Source organism: Microtus oregoni, unplaced genomic scaffold (assembly GCF_018167655.1).
Source record: "Microtus oregoni isolate MIOR12 unplaced genomic scaffold, Mior012 000053F_ref0000044, whole genome shotgun sequence".
In the NCBI taxonomy this organism is placed as follows: Eukaryota; Metazoa; Chordata; class Mammalia; order Rodentia; family Cricetidae; genus Microtus; species Microtus oregoni.
The window spans coordinates 15,328,869-15,343,394 of record NW_024543829.1 but is presented as its reverse complement, the minus strand read 5'-3'; the positions used below and the strand labels follow the sequence as shown (position 1 = coordinate 15,343,394).

The following is a 14,526-nucleotide window of genomic DNA, read 5'->3' as shown; positions in this document are numbered from 1 at the left end:
GTTACGTTGCCTATTGATTGGAGGTTCAGCAAAGACCAGAACATCTGCCTCCAAGATCACTCTTGTAGCTGCTGCAGACCTCAGAGGAGCTGCTTTTGAGCTCTTCTTGCATTTGGGAAAGAGCAGTTTCTGGGAAGCCCCAGGATCTCACTGTGGCACTTGGAGGGCCTGAGGTGCGCTATCTACAACAGCGAATTCCTAGCCTTCAGAACCTGGCGGCCTCTTGATTCTGGACATGGATTGACTACATAACCAGAGCTGCCGATGCCAACCTAACCTCTGTCAGACCCGCCAAGCCATAAAGCTGTGTGGGCTTAGATATACCCTGCCCTAAGCTGGAGATGATACTTAGTCTGCTGTCTACAGCTGGGATAAGAACCTGACCAAAAGCAGCTTGAAGAAGGAAAGAACTTATTTGGCTTACACTTCCATGCTATGGCCCTCTTGGAGCAAAATCAGAGAAGGACGCTGGAGGCAGAAACTGAAGTGGAGGCTGTGGAGGAACACTGCTTACTGGCTTGATTTTCTTGGCTTTCTTAGTCTGCTTTCTTATTCTGCGCAGGGCCACCTGGCCAGGGTTGACACTGCACACAGTGAACTGCGCCTGTCTGCATCAATCCTTAACCGAGAAAAGGGCCCCACACCAAGATGAGGGAGGAGTTTCCTCAGTTGAGGCTCCCTTTTGCAGATGACTCTAGCTTTTGTCAAGTTGACTAAATAAATAAATAGCCAACAGGCCCAGCTGTGCGCAGACAGCAAGGGCATAGCGCTATGCCACCAGCCGCTTCTGTACCAGCTCCTCTTCCTTGGTGCTCATAGACGGCTGCATGGGGAGTCTTCATAGACAGCTAAGGAAGGAAGTAAAAGGCTGACCATGGTTCGCAGACGGATCAACTCAGTATGCCTGTGAACACTGAAAACAAACGGCTGTGGGGTTCCTGCTCTGCTCAGTGAGGGAGATACAGCGATGGGGCTGGTTATAAAGGGCCGGGGGTCCCTCAACATGCAGACCTTTAGACAATGCACTGAGTAGATTAGTCAGGGTCTCTGGACAAACAGAACGGATGCGATAAACATACATTATGCAGAGGATTTTATACAGCTGGAGAGACGGATGGCTCATTGGTTAAAGCACTGGCCGCTCTTGCGGGAGACCCAGGTTCAGTTCCCAGCACTTGCCAGTGCCTGGATGAAGTGCACGTGGCAGCACACAGCCATCTGTGAGGCTAGCCCCTAGTGATCTAATGGCCTCTTTTGGTCTCCATGGACACTGTACTCACACAGTGCACACACACATGCAGGCAGAACAGTAATGCATACAAAATGAGTATCTATATAAAACACATAAAATGGATAAAGTAGTTGCAGAAAGTATTTAGAGAAATAATGAGAGATTTCTTAGATCGCCTTAGTGGTTCTCAACCTATGGATTGTGATCTTTTGGGGGATTAAACAACCCTTTTACAGGGATTATCTAAAACAACCTACATATCAGATATTTACATTACAATTCTTAACAGTAGCAAAATTACAGTTATGAAGTAGCAATGAAAATAATCTTATGATTGGGGCTCACCACAACATGGGGAACTGTATTAAGGAGTTGTAGCATTAGGAAGGTTGAGAACCACTGGCTTACATGATTGTGATCGGGAAGTCCAGCAATAACTGTCCACTGGGGAGATTAAGAACCTGTAGGTGCTCAGTCCATGAACCTGGGGGCCTCAAGTAAGACCCATCTGGTGCTGAAGTCTCAGGATTCCTGGAGAGCTACTGGTCCTCAGTACATATTGGAAGGCTTAAGAAACTGAGCTCTGATGCCCGCCAAGGCGGTGGCAGCGGCAGCAGCAGCAAAGAAAAGATACATTTCCTAGCAAGAAGGGGAGGCAGCGGACACTACCACCTTTCCCTTTGACCCCTCTGCTCTTCTTTCCATGAGGGCCTTGCTGGAAGGAGTCATCCACCCTGGGGGAAGGATCGCTCCCTCTTCAGTTCATTCTTCCTGGAGATACCCTCATAGACCTGCCTAAAGGCCTGGCTCTTAGCCGAGTCCGGATTCAATCATCAGATTAACCATCACACTTTGCCATCTACTCTGTGTGCAAAGAAAAGCGGCCGAGAGGAAGAACATTCACAGCACCTGAGGCAGGAATGTTTGACCTGATCTTGTGGTCCAAAGCCTAGAAGGAGAGAGATGGGACAAGGTGATCTGGGAATGAGGCAGGTAGGTGAACCTAAAGGACTCTGCATGAAATAGGAGGAACCTACAGGGAACAAACATGGATCCGATGTCCAATAGCGGAGTCGAATTCATAGGGAGTGGATGTAGCAAGGGTACATGAGCAAAGTACCCGTGGTGGCAGGGATGAGCGAGGGACATACCAAGGCTATACACTGCCACCTACCAACACCATTTCTAAGCACTTCCACGACACGTGTATTAGTTACTTTTCTTTTACTGTGAAAAAGTGCCATGACCAAAAACAACATAAGGAAAAAAGAGTTTATTTTGGTTTATGATTCCAGAGGGCTAGAGTTCATGACGGTGGGAAACGCACAACATGCTTGCTGGAGCAGGAAGATAGCTGATCACATTTTTATCTACATACAGGAAGCAGAGAGCAAACAAGAAGTCGGGCAAGGCTACAAAAGCTCAAAGCCTGCTGCCAATGGCACACTTCCTCCAACAAGGCTCTGTCTTTTACAGGAGCTACCTATCTCTATCTCTACCCTTCAGCACTGGCGTTACAGGCAAGGGTGCCGGGGATCAGACTCAGTCCTCACAGTTGCACAGATATCACTTTACCAACTGAGCCATCTTCACAGCCCTGAGTTATCTTTCCCTTTGAATTGTTATTGCAGTTATTGACTGATTGATTGTGTGTGTGTCCTTGTGAGTTCACTCCTGTGCACCCCTGTAACACTCGTATGGAGGTCAGAGGACAACTTGCATGAGCTGGTTTTCTTCTTCCACCATATGGTCCCACAGCTCAGACATCCTCTTCGATGCCCATCTTCCTCTTGAAGTAGATTGGTGCTGCCAGGAGCAGAGTGTCTCATTGTCATGAAAAGTCCTAAGTTATTAAAACATTAAATGTCATATTCTTTAGTCTTTGAAAGATATGAAGGATATCTATCTAAAATATATCTATGCACATCTAGAAAATCTAACTAACATGACTACAAGCTTGATTAATGATTATCCATTAACAACCTATATACATTACATTTTTACATGAACTACACAATTACAATACCTTAATCAATATCAGAAATATATATATATATACATATAACAAAATTGACCTTAAATTTATATCAACCAAGCAAAATTTTTATCAATGTAAATTATTCATATCTTTATCAGAACTTCACAGTTTTTTTTTCCTGTTTAAAAAACGTTTTTATTAGCAGTTCCTGCATTAAATCTCTGCCTTGGTATCTGTTCTTGCAGAACCTAACACTTCAACATAAAACTGGTATAACTATTGAATGAAGGAGCTGGAGAGATGGCTCAAGGTTTAAAAGCATGTGTCGCTCTTCCAGGAAATCCAGGTTCAGTTCCCAGCACCCACATGTGGTTCACAACCATTCACAACCTTCAGTTCCAGGTAATCTGAACCCCTCCTCCATGGGCACCAGGCATGCACATGCATATAAGCATAACATATATATAAACGTATATACATATATATCATATATAAACGTATATACATATATGTATATATAACATATATATAAACGTATATACATATTAATGAAAGGCTGGGAAAGGCTCAGTTGTTGCTCAAATCTGCTCCCAATTTACTCAGGAGAGCTTGTCTTTTTCCACTTTCCATGTAGATTAGATCTGTGTAAGTCTCTCTTAGTGTCCTCATTGTTGTCTAAGTTCTCTGGGATTGTGGTTTGTAGACTGGTTTTCTTTGTATTATGTTGAAAAACCACCTATGAGTGAGTACATGTGATAATTGTCTTTCTGTGTTTGGGTTACCTCACTCAAAATAATGTTTTCTAGCTCCATCCATTTTCCTGTGAAATTCAAGCTGTCGTTATTTTTTCTGCTGTATAGTACTCCATTGTGTAAATGTGCCACATTTTCCTTATCCATTCTTCAGTCAAGATTAGGTTTATATTAAACCTAAGCATTTAGGTTGTTTGCAGGTTCTGGCTATGACAAACAAAGCTGCTATGAACATAGTTGAGCACATCTCCTTGTGGCAAGATTGAACATCCCTTGGATATATTCCCAAAAGTGGTATTACTGGGTCTTGAGGAAGGTTGTTTCCTAATTTTCTTTGAAATCACCACACTGACATCCAAAGGGGTTGTACCAGCTTGCATTCCCACCAGCAGTGCAGAAGTGTTCTCTTTTCCCCACAACCTCTCCAGCATAAGTTGTCATCAGTGTTTTTGATCTTGGCCATTCTTACAGGTGTAAGACAGAATCTCAGAGTTGTTTTGATTTGTATTTCTCTGATGACTAAGGATGTTGAGTGTCTTTCAGCCATTTTAGATTCCTCTGTTGAGAGTTCTCTGTTTAGGTCTGTACTCCATTTTTTTATTGGATTATGTGATCTTTTGGTGTCCAATTTCTTGAGTTCTTTATATATTTTGGAGATCAGACCTCTGTCCAATGTGAGGTTAGTGAAGATATTTTCCCATTCTGTAGGCTGTCGTTTTGTCTTGTTGACCATGTCCTTTGCTTTACAGAAGCTTTTCAGTTTCAGGAGGTCCCATTTATTAATTGTTTCTCTCAGTGTCTGTGCTGCTGGGGTTATATTTAGGAAGTGGTCTCCTGTGCCAACACATTCAAGTGTACTTCCCACTTTCTCTTCTCTAAGGTTCAGTGTGGCTGGCTTTATGTTGAGGTCTTTGATCCATTTGGACTTGAGTTTTGTACATGGTGATAGATATGGGTCTTCTTTTACATGTTGATATGCAGTTATGCCAGCACCACTTGTTAAATATGCTTTCTTTTTTCCATTTGATATTTTTTCTTCTTTGTCAAAAATCAGATATTCGAAGGTGTGTGGATTGGTATCCAGGTCTTCTATTCAGTTCCATTGGTCCTCCTGTTCCTATGCCAATACCAGGCTCTTTTCAGTACTGTAACTCTGTAGTAGAGTTTGAAGTCAGGGATTGTGATGCCTCCAGAAGTTCTTTTATTGTACAGGATTGTTTTGGCTATCCTGGGTTTTTTGCTTTTCCATATGAAGTTGAGTACCATTCTTTTGGGGTCTGTGAAGGGGATTTTGATGGGCATTGCATTGACTCTGTAGATTGCTTCTGGTAAGACTGCCATTTTTAGTATGTTAATTCTACCTACCCAAGAGCATGGGAGATCTTTCCACTTTCTGGTGTCTTCTTCAAGGGAAGAAGGACTCTTAAATGAGAAAATGGCTCCATACGATTAGGCAATAGGCAAATCTGCAGAGAATTTTCTTGATTAATGATTGATGTGGAAGGCCCAGCCCACTGTGGGTGGTGTCATCATGGGAAGGTGGTCCTGGGTTCTGTAAGAAGCAGGCTGAGGATGCCATGCGAAGCAAACGAGTCAGCAGTATCCCTCCTTGGCTTCTGCTTCGATTCCTGCCTTGGGTCCCTGTCCTGACTTCCTCTGACTGTGCTGTGGAACTAGACGCTGAAATAACCCCTCCCACGAATTGCTTTGTGTTTTATCGCAGCAATAGAAACATGAACTGAGACACGTAGCAATGAGCTGCCACACCTGGCTTCTAGCTTTGATCTGGGTACTGGGCTCCAAACTCAGTTCTTCACATCTGTACAGCGAACACTGTACCCACTGAGCCATTTACCGAGAGCCCAGTTGTTCTATTTTTTATTAAACATCTTGTTTTGAAATAGTTCTCGAATCACAGGAAGTTGCAGGAAGTTCTCGCGCGCCAGCTGCCCAGGCTCCTCAGGATCCTACCTCACGGCGGCACTGAATCATAACCAAGAGACTGCCTGGTGATGTTCCACAGGTTTCTCTGTCTTATTAGTGCGTGTATGTGTGTGCATGTGTGGTATCTCACACGTGGAGGCCAAAGGACAGCTTGTGGGGAGTCGTTTCTTTCCTTCCACCATGCGGATCCAACTCAGGTATTCAGGCTCAGTGGTAAGCACTTTTTCTTACTGAGCCATCTCTCACGTGAGTTCTACATGCACTCACATATTTGTGTGGTTGTGGTTGTGTGTGTGTGTGTGTCCAGGCTACCAATATGGGAGCCATGCCAAGCTGTCACTGCCACCAAGGTTCTCTGCTGCACCGTCACCTCACGACTCTGCAGTCGCTCAAATTCTGTTGCGCTCCTCCTCTCTCCCTCGTCCCCGAATTCTTTCTGCTATTAGAACTATGGCTTTTCTAAGTGTTCAGATCATGTGCTGATGGAGGAAGGTCATCTGTCTATGTGCTACTTTCATTGGTTAATAAAAATACTGCCTTGGCCCTTTGATAGGACAGAAAATTAGGTAGGTGGAGTAAACAGAACAGAATTCTGGGAGGAAGGCAATGAGGCAGATGCCTCAGGCAGACGCCATGAAGCTCCGGCCCAAGATGGACATAGGTTAGAATCTTCCCGATAAGCCACCACCTCGTGGTGCTACACACATTAAGAGAAATGGGTTAACCAAGATATGAGAATTAGCTGATAAGAGGCTAGAACTAACGGGCCAGGCAGTGTTTAAAAGAATACAATTTTGTGTTGTTATTTCGGGTGTAAAGCTAGCCATGTGGGAGCTGGCCTGCTCGCCTCCTCTCTGCAATGTACTACCTTCAGTACTCTTTCTTCCCCATGGTCCCATTTCATTTGGTTCACCCAAGCTGGTGTGTGTTACCTGTCATTCATTGCATCCTATCGCTGAGTGCTAGTGCTAGTGCATGGTGAGGATGTAACAAACCAGTGTAACCATTCATGTCTTTGGCAACATTTGGCAAGCTTCCAGTTTGCTGAGTATTATGCATAATACTGATATGAATATTCATGTATAAAAAAGTAGCCTCTTTTCTTGTAATAAATGCCCAGGCAAGCAACTGAGGCTTTCTGTGTTGAACCTGTTTTTAGCTTTGGCAATGAACAAGAATGGACACACATTACATTCGCATTAGCCATGCGTAAGCGAGCATGTTTCTCAGCATCCTCCCCAGCATCTGACGTTTCCCTGTTTTCATTTTATCCTAATTCGCTTGCACGGCTATCAGAAACTTAGGGTAAATAACACTTGTTTCACTTTTTCAGCACTGACATGAAATTTTATTTGAAAAGAAAATTATGTAAGTGTTAAAAGTAAGTAGACTGGATGGAGAATATTAAAGAAGTGACAGTGCTAGCGTCTCCGCAGGAATAAAAGTCATGATTTAATGCTTAATATGTGAGTTTTGGAAGTCCTCCCATTTCTGTTATGGATTAAGCATAATTTTATGGGTTGGCCATTTGACTTATGTAAAAAAAAAACTGTTTCCTCAGGGGGGGGGGCTTGTGGGATGGCCAGTGGTCAGAATGCATACTGCTCTTACAAAGGACAGGTGTTCACTTCCCAGTACCCATGTTGCATGACTCACAATGACCTATAACTTTAGTTTCAAGAGATCCAACACCCTCTTCTGGCCTCCATGGGCACCTACACTCACATGCATTAATCCCCCACATATAGATATAATTAAAGATTAAAAATAATTCTTAGAGTTTGGTGGTGGTAGTTCATGACTTTAATCCCAGCACTTGGGACACAGAGGCAGGTGGATCTCTGAGTTCAAGGCCAGCCTGGTCTACAGAGCTAGTTCCAGGACAGCCAAGGCTACACAGAGAAACCCTGCCTTGAAAAAAAAACTAACTAAATAAATAAATCTTAGGCCTGGCATAGTGACTCACACCTTTATCCCAGCACTCAGAGGCAAGGGCCGACGGATCGCTGAAAGTTCGAGACCAGCCTGGTATACATAGTGAGTTCCAAAACAGCCGGAGCTACATAGTGAGACCAGATAGATAGATAGATAGATAGATAGATAGATAGATAGATAGATAGATAGATAGTCCTACTTATAAGTAAATAATCTTACAAATATTACAAGAAATGAATCCACAGTAAAATTGTGGACAACAAAATCCTGTGCTGGGAGTGGTTACTCTATTCTTTCAGGACATGTTCACTGTTATCCACTGAGCTGGAAACACCACACACACACACTTCCTGTCTTCAACCTCTCAGCCCCTACATCAGTACACACTGGAGGAGTGTGTGTGTGTGTGTGTGTGTGTGTAAGAAATCCTGAAAATCCTTATACCTGGCAACCATGATGGACTGCTGGACTGTTGCATTGCAGTCTGGTGAATGAAGCCAGCCTCCTGCTGTCTAAGATCCGGAGGAATCTTACCACACTGACTACCGCACCTCACCACACTGACTTGACACATCTTTAGTCCTGGGCTGAAGTGTGACACGGGCAGAGGCTTAGTAAGTCTGCATACCAGGCCTTGTCTTCTTAATGTTCCCGCTCAAATCCAAGCCACCGTGACTACCCAGGATACCCTGCTGGATGAAGAGACCGCATGTGAATTACTGGAGCTACTATGCTGAGAGCAGGACCCCAGCTGAATTCGGGCACAGGATGACCCCAGATATCACGGGCACACTGCACCGTGAGAAGCAACTCTTTACTTCCTGGCGTGGTCAGTTACACCACAATAGAGACCAGTTACTCTGAGGCTGTCTCTTTGGCAGTTCAGTCAATGGGCCCATGGAGACAGATTTGGATAGTGTAGAAAACAGATCTAACTAGAAGAAAAGGATGCTTATTCATGAATTCAAGGTGTTTAAATTAAGGAACAATAACAATCATCAACCTAAAATACTTTAGGATCATGGGAGTCACTAATATGGTATCGTGAAGGTTGCGTCTTTTCCTTCCCCGGACCATGCAGACATCACTAAGCAAACATCTCCTTTCATCAGAATTTCTCTGCAAAGCAGGAAACTCTTCTTTCAGTTTGGGTCACATTGTTCCTCCCTGGACTACCTGTCCTGGAATCTCTTTGTCTCTCATCTTAAGTTCTTAAGTGGTCCCACAAAACCCCATTTCTCTCACAACCTTCTCAGCCTTAGCCTGACACTCATTGACTCTTAAGACTTCCTAAGATGAGGCTCTGAGAGAAGTCAGTAGGCCTACTGTGTGCAGGCTCCCATGAAAAGCCAGTAGACCTACTGTGTGCAGCCCCCCCCCACCCGAGAAGCCAGTAGGCCTACTGTGCACAGAGCTTTTTAACAGAAGAGGGTCCTAGACTCACAGGAGATCAGCTTCCTATAACTCTCCCCGGCTCCAGACAGTGTTCCTTGTTCTCAAGCAACAGAAACAAACCTTGCCTGATTTGATGAGGAAAAGATAGGTCAGCTCATAGAGTCAGCAGACACTGAGAGTGGAGTCGGCAGAACCATAAACAAGTTAGAGAGCCTGGAATAGGGAATAGCCTGCCATCTTATCGGCTCCTTCCTCTTCCTCCCCTTCCTCTTCCTCCTCTCCCTCCTCCTTCTCCTCCTCTTCTTCTTTGACAGAATTTCATCTATCACAGGCTGGCCTCAAACTCATTTTAGGACAGAGCATGGCCTCTGAACTCTTGATCCTCCTGCCTCCACCTCTCCAGGGCTGGGATTACAGGTATGTCCGCGTGCCCTCCTAGAACACTCACTTTTGAGCGCCATCATTTATCCTCTGTCATTGCAGCTGAGATTCATCATCCTTGAGCCATGTTAGTTTGGTTTGAACGAAACACCGTCTGGCCCTCTTCTTTGTCACCTTGACTGACAGCTAAGCTAAGGCTTCAATCAAGCAGGGAAACCCAGACTGTCACCAAAAGGAAAGTGGACTCTAGGTAGGTGGACTGCATGAAGTTCAAACACATCCCATCTCTCCCCATTTACACAACACACACTAGCAGTCAAGACTGGAGTCTGTGGAACTGTACTTAAACTGTTGCACACAGCACTTGACTGGGCTGAAAGATTGTCTGACCAGCAACTCTTCTCGTAGTGCCAATAACTGTGAAGTCTGTGTCCTGGTCTGAGCACTGGAGTAATCAGAGTCCTGACTAGCAGGTTATTGTGAGCTCAGAATGGGACCATGCACAATAGCCAAGTTATGAAATTATGAAATAAACCTCGGTGTCTATTATGGAGAAAGTGTGACAACCACACACATGCACACACATTCACACACATTCACACACACACACACACACACACACACACACACACACACACAAAGGAGTACTACTACTCAGCCAGGAAGGAGAATGGAAATCACGTCATTTGCAGGAGAGATGACTGTGTTACATGGAATGAGCCAGAGTCAGAAAGACAGCTGTTGAATGTGGAAGCACTTGACAGGGACAGGGCATGAAAGCAGAGAGGGACTAGTAGGAAGGAAGGTGAGGATCAGAGGATGTGGACATTGGAGAGGGGGAATGACAAAGGCAATATGCATATATGAAAATGTCACAAAGAAACTCATTATTTTGTATGGTTAGTATACATCAATAAAGCATTGAAATAGATAATGTCCTCAAAGCACTTGAAGGTTATAAAGCATGCAGACTAGAGGAATAGAAATGGCCCTTTGGGGCTTTGTAATATTTTTAAAGATCGTATCATATGGACTATTTAACCCGAGACTAGCTTTGGCCAGAGGCGGTGTCACTCTGACTTAGTGGGAAGCTCTGCAGTGAAGCCAGAGAAGTGGCCCCTGCGGACGATGCAATGGGCCGCCTCCTTTCAGCTCCCTTTCGCAAAGCAGTGATCGTGAGGAACGATTAGGCTACAGTTCATAGAGAGCTCTTCCTAACTCGGGGAAATCAACTCCAGCGAGAGCCAAGAAATGGAAAGCTGCCAGAGTGTAGGAAATAGCTGTTTGGAAGAACACACCGGATATTCCAAATGCAACATGAAGTTGAGTGTCGGTGCAGCGTGGTCACTCAGCTTTGAACTGTAACCGCGCCTCCGGCCTCATCTATGTAAGTATGGATGGTCCATCCACCAAACACTGTGTGAAGACTGACACGCTGCCGCCACTGCGTGAGCTGCACAGCTCTGAAGCCCTGTCCTCCTGGGCTTCCCGTTCCCATGGAGAAGGAAGATACGACTTTTAGAGGTAAAATGTATTGCATATCGGACAGTGCTATGGTGAAGAGAACCAGTGTGGTGGCTAGGGGGAGTTACTGTTAGCTATACTGGGATTAAAGAAAGTCTTGTTGAACCTAGAGGAAGGGAAAGGCTGTATTAAACAGGGGAAAGACTGTTCCAGGTGCTGAGAATGGCAAATGCAGAGACCTAGAGGTGAGAAGGCACTTAGGAAATTCAGGTAGCAGGAAAGGCAAGACACCACAGGAAGAGGTCTTGTTCTAAGATCAGTCAGGACCAGGCACGGGTGGCTGTTGGCAAAGGGCCTGCCTGAATTCCCAGGTCCCCAGCACACACAAGCTGGTTCTGGTGGTGCACACCTTTAATCCCAGCAGCCAGGAGGCAGAAGCAGGCAGTTCTCTGAGTTTGTGACCAGCTTGGCTTCAAGCCAGCCAGAGTCACAAAGCAAGACTCAAAAAATAAAACAACAAACAGCTGGGCACAGCACCATGCACCTGTAATCACAGTGCGTGGGGGGGGGGGGGGGGACACGCAGAGCCCGGAGAGTCCCTGGGGCTCTCTAGCCAGTTCGTCTAGCCAAACTGGTGCGCTCCAGATTCGCACAGACCGTTTTCTCAAAAAATAAGGCGAAGGGACTGAAGACATGGATCAGAGGTTAAGAGTGCTTTCTGCCTTTGCAAAAGAACCAAGTTTGGGGGCTGGAGAGATGGCTCAGTGGTTAAGAGCACTGACATGGAGCACTGGAGGATTTTGACCCGGAAAATAATACAGCTTGGTTGTCTCAAGGTTTATTTGAGCTCCTGAGTTGTGAGCAAAGGCAGAGAAGAAAGTTATAGCAAAAAGTCGGTGAGACCTCTGGCTTCTGCTCTAGGCTGCGAAGTGTTTGGAAGCTGCCACTCTGTCCTCAGAGCAAGTCAGGAGCTGAGCAAACCAGAAAATCAAGTACTCTTCTTAGAAAAGAGGTCACAGGGCAAACTGCCATCCCTAAGACTTGGAGAGGTGCACCGGTGAAGACAGAATCAGGAAGGGCGGGGCTGTCCTCTGCAGGAACCAGCACGAGGACAGGAAAACCAGAATAGTGAGTGCTGGAGGCTCCCTGTGGAGTAGGCTCCTTTAGAAGCCGGGAGGGGACGGGGAGCCCAAGCACAGAAGAGGTCCTGTATTCCTATGAGGTTTACTTCCAGGAACTCACTAGGTTTCCACAGTGAGCTCTAGAGTTTAAAGCCCTGTTGTTGGGGCTAGAGAGGTGGCTCAGTGGGTAAGAACACTTGCTGAACAAGCATGGGGAGCTGAGTTCAAATTCCCAGCACCCACGTGAAAAATCTAGGCATGACTGCATGTTTCTGTAACCCCAGCCTCTTGCCATGGAGACAGGAGGATAAACAACAGCTTGCTGGAAAGTGGGTCTCCCTTCGAGGATGAGCTTCAGGGAGAGATCATGTCTCGTGGCATTAAGGCGGAGAGCTATAAAGGAAGACACACCACATACCCTTCTGGCCTTTGAATTAAGGCGGAGAGCTATAAAGGAAGACACACCACATATCCTTCTGGCCTTTGAATTCACGCACATGTACCCACACACATGCACATGAAAGAAAACAAAAAACACCCATTGCTTCTGGCCTGGAAATTGGACATTCTGAAATAGACTTGGGTACCCTGATCTTGGTGAGGTCTACCCTCTGGGTAAGCTGGTTTCCCAGAGCCAGGTTTAGGAAAGGAAATATCCAATTGCAGCTCACTCTGGTCATTTGTTTCTTACATAAGAAGACAGGTGAGTAAGAAACACTTGAGAATTTCAGTGGTTGGAACACGGGCTCACTAAAACAGTGAGGCTTAGTCCCAGCTCTGTAGAACTCCCACTTCCCTCCAACCTGCACATTGCTAAGTGACACTTTGCCATGGTCCATTTTACCCAGGACATCAAATCAGGCTACAGTTAAGAGCAGTTGCTTCTGTTGCAAAGGACCAGGATTCCGTTCCCAGCACTCACAAAGTGGCTCAGAGCTGTCTACAGCTTCAGTTCTAGGGACACCCTATTCTAGCCTCCAAGGAACCAGGAACACATGTGATGCACATGCAGACATGCAGGCAAAACACTCATACACATAAAATAATCGAGTTTTTTTAAATATGCGAAGAACTCTGATGGATAAACAGCAGAGAGGGCTTCTAAAAAGAGCAGAAGACGCACGGTGGAGGTCCAGAATGCTGCAATATAAATAAAGAATAAAGTTGACGGGTTTATTGGGGACCAGTTTGGATAAGGAAGGGCATTGCAATAGAACTTGCAAATTGAAAAGGAAAAGCAAAAATCAAGCAAAAAGAGAAGCAGACTGAAACAGAACAGAATGCCTAAGAATTATGGGGCAGCTTTGAAGGGTGGGACCTACAGATGAAGGAAATGCCAGAAGACAGAGAAAAGAATACAAGAAATTTACTGAGGGTTTCTTCACAGTTGTCAAACACCAGACCACAGATCCAGGATGTTCAGAGGACAAATGTCAAAAAAAAAAAAAAAAAAAGTAATTAAACAAGGTGTTTTGTGCCAGTACTGTCAGCACTTAGGGGGCGGAGGCAAGGGGATCACCACAACTCAAGACCAGCCTGTGCTACTGGGGCGCTATAAAAACAACGGCAACCAAAAAAAAAAAAAAAAAAAAAAAAAACAAAACAAAACAAAAAAAAACAAACAAAAACCCAAGCAACAACAACAAAGAAATAAAAATCTTAGCATCTAAGGGTAAAAACTAAAAAATACTAAAAACCTTGAAGGCAAAGAGAAGATAAATGCATCTTAACTTTGAGAGAAACAAAGTTAAGAATTATATCCTATCCCTTCGGAGCTGTAGAAGCCAGGAAGAGTGGGGTGACACGTTTAGTGTTGCGTGAAAAAAACTCACTGACCTAGAATGGTAGACTCTGAAAAATTCTTTTTCAAAAGTTAAGGATTGGACTACGGAGACTGCTCCGTTGGCAAGGTGCTTGCTACACAACGTGAGAAACTGAGGTCAATCCTCTAGAGCCCACATAAAAAAGCCTTGTGTAGCAGCGTGGCAGGAATCTGGCACTGCGGAGGTAGAGAGGCAGATCCCTGGGGCTCACTGGTAGCCAGTCTAGCTGCATTGGCTGACTACACGCAGTGCTGGAAGGTGCTCTGTGGGCTGCTGGAGGGGAGATGTCCTCACTAGCCTCCCACAGCTGTGAGCCTGTGAGCCACAGTACTAACCTGCCATACAGGATGGGCAAGCTGCAAATAGTGCCACCTGTTATGGAGGTAACCAAGACTTCTCTGATTAGATTTGAAGGCTTCCCCACAAGAAGGAATTCATGCATGCTACTGTAAAACCTAGTCAAAAAATCATGACTGAGGAGGTCATAGACCCTAGGAAGAAG

General features: G+C 45.1%; 1 long non-coding RNA gene across 1 annotated transcript in view; it reads right to left on the bottom strand.

The window, feature by feature from the left end:
* Window positions 1–3,034: 3,034 nt before the first annotated feature.
* The window catches only part of LOC121437708, a 29,952-nt gene continuing 18,460 nt past the window's right edge, over window positions 3,035–14,526 (bottom strand). The window contains exon 3 of the long non-coding RNA XR_005972995.1: window positions 3,035–3,074. This is a non-coding gene — a long non-coding RNA (uncharacterized LOC121437708). The remainder of the gene's footprint in view (window positions 3,075–14,526) is intronic.